This window comes from Limulus polyphemus, unplaced genomic scaffold, assembly GCF_000517525.1.
Source record: "Limulus polyphemus unplaced genomic scaffold, Limulus_polyphemus-2.1.2 Scaffold271, whole genome shotgun sequence".
NCBI lineage: Eukaryota > Metazoa > Arthropoda > Merostomata > Xiphosura > Limulidae > Limulus > Limulus polyphemus.
Window position 1 is genome coordinate 151,347 of NW_013665881.1, and position 7,023 is coordinate 158,369.

The window sequence follows — 7,023 nt, forward strand, 5'->3', positions numbered from 1 at the left end:
CTGCAATCAATAGAATAATGTTTTACTTTCCATTGATAAAAACATGTGCAATCAATAAAATAATGTTTTACTTTCCATTGATAAAAACATGTGCAATCAATAGAATAATGTTTTACTCTCCATTGATAAAAACATGTGCAATCAATAAAATAATGTTTACTTTCCATTGATAAAAACATGTGCAATCAATAAAATAATGTTTTACTTTCCATTGATAAAAACATGTGCAATTAATAGAATAATGTTTTACTTTCCATTGATAAAAACATCTGCAATTAATAGAATAATGTTTTACTTTCCATTGATAAAAACATCTGCAATCAATAAAATAATGTTTTACTTTCCATTGATAAAAACATCTGCAATCAATAAAATAATGTTTTACTTTCCATTGATAAAACATGTGCAATAATGAATATTGAGTAAAAAAATGAAATATCAAAATTTGCTTGCCTTGATAATATATTTTAAATGTTAACCGTAAAAAGAATTATATGAATTAACTATTAAGAACAAAGTAGTTTGAACTATGTCATAATTTGTTTTTGTATTACCTGTGATATTAAACATAATTTGTAATGGAATCATTTTATTTTTCTTATAACTGTGCTTATGTTTCTTTGTGTATTTTGTTTGTAGTTTTTAATTATAGAAACTGATTAAATGTGACCGAGGTTGAACAACAATGACATTATACTTACGCTTGGACACGTGACATTTTAGATTTTCAAATGTCAAATGGCTAAATTACACCATGGAATTAAAAATTATATTTAATTCTCTCAGAACTAAAATAACAGTGTTTGTGAATTCTCTGGATTTTCTCTGGTACTCGTAGTTACCTACGACCAAATTTTGATCAATTTTTTTTCCAGTTTGATCCTTGTAACTTCAGCGCAAGTGTAATTTTTATCGATTTTAAGCAATCGTCGTTTCTCAAATTCGATTGTCGTGGTGTGATATAATAGTCTATATCTCTGCTTTGAGATATCAGAGACTAGTGATCTAAACCCGAAACTAAATATATTCTTCTATTGTTTTCAACTGTTTTGGTCCAACTTGACTTCTAGTTCAGCGGAAAATTTCATGGAGATCGGAACATGGCGATAAGATATCAGATTATTGATATACTGCTAGAAGAACAGATGTTTGTAAACAGCTTCTGCAGAAATTACAGTTCTTAAAGCTTGCATTATCATTTTACACATCATATGACTTGCGATATTGCAATATGATAGGAATTTTGTTTTCATTGTGGAACAAGACACGGTTGAGAATTTCTATGCTTGGTTAGATCGTTTTGTGCTCGATAGTACCAATTATCGTTTGACCGACAAGGTCAGTGTTTAGCTTGATTTTCGTTTTTATTGGTGTAAAGCATGAAGTTACATAACGGGCTATCCGTGCTCTGCCCATTGCGGATGATATCGAAACATAATTTTTAGCGATATAAGTTGGCTGATTTATTTTTGAACCACAAGGGGGCTTTATTTGGTTTGGTTGTTGCAAAGCGCAAAGCTTCACAACGGGATATCTGTTTTTACCAACCACAGGTATCGAAACCCAATTTTCAGCGTCGTAAGCCAGGGGACGTACCACTGACTACTGGGGGCGCCACTTTTTGTTAGAATATGTTTTCACTAGACCTTATATTATCGTCATTGCTTGAATGGGCGAAGAAAATAACCGAAAAGAAATGGCTTAAAACTTACTAAAATATTACATTAAACCTTCTGATTAACAATTAAAAAGTTGGCTTGCTTTTGATTTTGTTTTGGTTAAAAAATGACTTTCATTGTACGCCAGTGATAGAAAATACAGTAAAAGTGCGTACAGTGTTATTCAAACCAATATAAATATAAAATATAAAGTAAATATATTTATAAAATTTACAGTTTCATAAAGCTTTACTCAAATGTAGAAAAAATTAATAAAAACAACTAATTGAAATATACAGCACAAGTAAGCTTTTTAAATTGTTTCTTAAAATCATTTCACAAAGAAATATTTTCGAATTTCCAAAGCTAAAAATTCGTACAAATACCAGATTTGAAAGTAAGATATCTTATCTCGCAGAAGCTACATGATTTATAGAAAGTTCATTTGATTGTCTTAAAAACTATTTCATCCGATAGTTCATTTTTTGTTTCCTTTTTGAATCGCAATACAACAAATATATAAGATAGGTGCATCTCGAGTTGGCATCCAAGGAAGTCCTATAGGTGTTCAAAAGTATTTAAATGGACTTCCTGATGGCTAATAAAGCAATTCTATCAAGCTGTGAGGAATTGTGCAGTCAACTGCAGGACTAGACCATGTTTATTGACTTTATTTCCGACTCATGAAGTCTGTTTCTTACTGTTTGGTTACTCATAATTACTTCAGTTACAGTCCTAAAGTCTATGCTGGTTCGTGGAAGATACATAGGCAGTTTTTCATAGCCATGTTGTGCGGATAGTGGTACGTCAGGTTGTACAGTTGATTTCACCATCATATGTCCATGTGTATAGCATACTGGCCGGTTATCTGTAACCTTCTGGACATGCCGAAATGAGCAGTAACTTGTCTCCGCGCTTGTTCAGTTTCATCATTTGACTAAAAATACTTTGCCCCCCCCCCTTACCACTAGCAAATAAGATTGTTATTAAACAATTGTATTGAAGTAATAACTAAAACTGAAAATTAAAATGATCGCTAAAAATTGGCAAATGGTAAAAACCTATTTTGGTGAAATATAAACGTATTATTTATTGATTTTACTTTTCTTAGTTATTGATAATATTTATGAACCACATGAAAACAAAGACAAAATGAAAAATATAACTTACTGAAATGTATACACATGTAACATTATATACCGACTAGCCCAAAAGCTAGTTCTGATTGGATAACGTGATTTCCACCAGCAAAACCTCTTGATCTTTTGTTTGTGTGTATGTGTGCCATATTTATTTACTGTTTCACATATATTCGTATATTAATATGAAGTAGACCAGGCATAAGAAGAATTAATACATTTTTATAGTGCCACTAGCGTTTTGGATCACACTGACTTTCGCATATTTCTTTAAATCACCGCAAGAGTAATTCTGTATTTGCGCACCAGGAGGCTTACGACGCTAAGTGTTATAAATGTCGAAACATATCTCGGATTTCTGGAAATTTTATACTGAATTAAGCAAACTAAAGACGTTCGATAAAGCTACATCTTTATCATCATTAAACTCCTAATTAATAAGGACACAATTTCTAGGCTTACTGGATTTCATTAATTGTTTTTTTTTTCAATCACTTTTGCCGTTCTAATTGCTTCCTACATGTCATGATTATGTTAATTTTAGATATGCTTGTGTATAGCGTGGTAGCTTATTCTATATGGTTTTTCCAAACGGAGGTGATTTAATTGAATTGCTGTTGAAAGACCTTGGAAACGCCATTGCGGCAAATATATCTTATTTTTTCATTAAAAGGCTAGAATTCCAAGTTCATTATTATCAACGAACATGTCAATTTTTCGTATATCTAATTAAATTTCAATGAAAATCAGACAGAAACTATCTATTAAAAACACACACACACACACACACGTCAGATCTGCATAATCGTTTAGGAAGTTATTTCTACTTATTTAGTTCTATGCGAAACAACACTAAGAAATATAAGTTGTGAAAATAAATAAACCACCCGTCAATAATTTCAACTATTTTGTGCATTATTATTATCCATGAATAAAAGAAGAGAGGATGTCTTTATGTGTATGTGTGTGTTTTGTTTTTCTTATTTAACTTCATATGACAATTTAATACGTGTCTGTTTTAGTCTCGTTTTTATTACGTATATAATTTTTAAAATAAAACCTAAAATATTACTGATGAAATACCAGCTTTTCGATCGATCAAGAGCTACGTTAAACATCCACTAGATGGCAAAACAAGCTGGTAAATTCCTACTTGTGATTGGACAAAAATAAAAAGGGGCTAGCGGCACATAAGTATAGAGGCACAAAGTTAGATTCTGTTCTTGTTTCTGCTGAAAGGTGTGGTATTATTCAGCGAGTAAGACGTAATATGAAAGAGTATTAATCGTATTTTTATTTTGTAAATAAGTCATTTTGAGTCTGTGGACAAAAGCTGTTGGGAATGTGGCATAACTTATGTGGAGTTGTCGTTGTACTTTTTGTGGTGGTGTATACGAATGATGTAGTAAAAGCGGAAGATGCAATTCCAGCGAAGGCGGACAAGGTAAGCAAGTATTGAAGTAGTAAAGCGGGTGTGAAACCCATTCTAATAAAGTAATATGGTACGGTGTTAGGCGAATGTGACGTTGTACGTCGAAAACATTAAGAATACACATATATACTTTCCTAATATCTTGGAGAAATATCATCCAACTACAGTAAAGTTTCGAAGCGAACGTATGATAACATTAATCCATAATTTTTTCAGCGGTTCAAGCCTAACTATTTTTGTAACAGTTAGTAGTATTAGTATAATTAATTAGCCAACGTCCACATGTTTACAATGGATTTATGAAGTTAATAACTTTCATAGTACGAGTCAAACCTACAAATTATAGATAAAAAAAATATTTTTGTAAATTTTGAAACCAAAATTAACTTCTTCAAAAACTGTTCTGAATCCAACGAAGAAGGAATTTAAATTAAAGTATCATTTTACAAGTGTAGAAATAAAAAGGTTAAGTTATAAGGCGAAATTCCATCACATGCCGAGATGTTCAGGTCAGTATAGACAAAGTATATTTAGTTGTTAATAGTAATACTAGAATATATATTTTGTAAACCATATCAAAACATTTCTATCACATCATCAGCTTGTAAATTTTTTAGTTAAAATATTCAAGAGATGGATAATCTTAGGACTAACACTAACAGTGACGTGTTTTAGCGAACCTGTTACTAACAGTGTAAGGTAATTGAAGGTCAACCAGGTGATTACAAATTATAAAATACCTAATTCGGACATGCTACTAAAAATAAGCTTTCATATTAGTAAACATACAATAGTTGTAACATGAGAACTAGCAGAATTAGACGTAACACTTGGCAAAATATTTAATAAAAGATATATTAACTATTACTGCTTTAAAATTATAAGTGTAATTGATTAGTTAAATATCCATCTGGTGTTGTAAAAGACGCAAGAAATAAAATGGGAGTTAGTGGTTGTCTTTTACTATCTTTTTATTTGTGTGTGTGTCCAAGTGTTGTAACTAATATAAAAAGTACAATGCAGAAGTTAGAACAACTATAATAAGTAAATAACCGTTAGAACAAAGATAAATAAAAAGCACTACATTATCTAAAAAGTATATATTAGTAAGCAAAAAAACAAGATACACAAACAATAAGAATTGTAATAACAGTTAGTAGAACTAGCAAAAGAAAATATTACAGAACACACGAAAAAAAATCTGTAAATTCCAACAATAAGTAGCTCTGAAACAAAACTGTTAGAACAACAAACAATTAGACCTAAACTAGTACGAAAACATAACAAATATCGTAAGGTTTTCAGCATTAAAAATTTATGTACAATAAGTTTAACAAAAAAAAATAGATATTTTTCACTGTTAGAATATATATTATTGTCTTAAAAGTTGATTATCTCTACGATGGGGATATAATTAATAAAACTCGAAATATGAATTTTTATATATGTGTTACTAAAAAAATTCTAAGTACCATTGTCACAATAAGTGGTTGGAAATAGAACTTATTAGAAGAAACCAGGCAACTAGCTTGCAGAACATGACGCTGAAACGCCTTCACAGTGATTGTCAAATGGAACATTAAAAGAAAGGGATAAAAATGTTGACCCCTCGTATTAGGTACTACGATGCTAACCAGAGTCTTGTAAATCATGTTTACTGTTGCACACTTCTCTGTGTGCATTCGAATCTGATAAAAGAGTAATTCAACAAACATGTTTGACCAGTTTCGTCTGCTGTTTTATATATGGTGACAATGAACCCATTCACAGCTATTGCTCGTTAAATACAGCCGTGATATTTTAAAGTTAGTGGTTCCCATTTGTTTTTACTTCTTACAAAATACAGTTAATTCATACTTATAGGACGTTACAGAGCTGGATTTGGAATAAGCTGGTAGAAATGTTTTGTATTGTGTTCCCGTTTTCTAGGATCCCGGTAATATGTGATGTAGTATGTTTAAATAAGTATCTTTCAGATATCATAACTAATTTTTCGCGTATGATAACCATCCAACGTATTTTATTTTTGTGAATTTAGTAAGCCCACAAAAATACCAATTTAATCTGCATACCATCATCAAAGTATCCTGTAAAGAATCACATTAAGTTAGGCTTAATACTTGTTAGTCTGTATAGTTATAATATAGCATGTAATTTTTGAAGTACTAAGAAAGATGAAATAATGAGAGGCGAAATATTTAATTTTACACTCCCTTTTCTGAAGCATCTAAAAAAATCAGTTGTGCAAATGACACTTTAGTTATCAAGGTCAGCAAGTTCGCCACCATGTCGTTGAACTTTGAACTTTTTGTAAGGAAAATATTGCATGTCAACATACTTTTCTCAAAAAGCATTCTGAAATAATTTACCTTATGGCACAAACTACACAAACCAGGAAACTTTTCCGTAAATTAATTACTTAAGAAATAGTCGATTATTTCAAAAAACAAGTCTGCTCCAAGAGTAATGTTTATTACTCACCATCTCTTACATATGGTATTAACCAAACTAAGAAATGTGCATTACATATTGAGGATGTAGGGCGCTTTGGAATACTCTAAAAGTAAAACCAGGTGTGGAGCAGACGCGGGGTCTCTCTGCAGATTGTGAAGTGTGAATATCCTTCTTTTCAGTATACCTTGGAGGGTCATTTTTTCCCCATAACATGCATTAACAGAATAAATACACAGTATGAGGTTGTAACCTTACTACATTGGCACGTGCTCAGCTCGTTTCCGTCATATTTAAAGTCGCAATTTCCTCATTATTTCATTTTTTTTTTTAACTTTCGAGA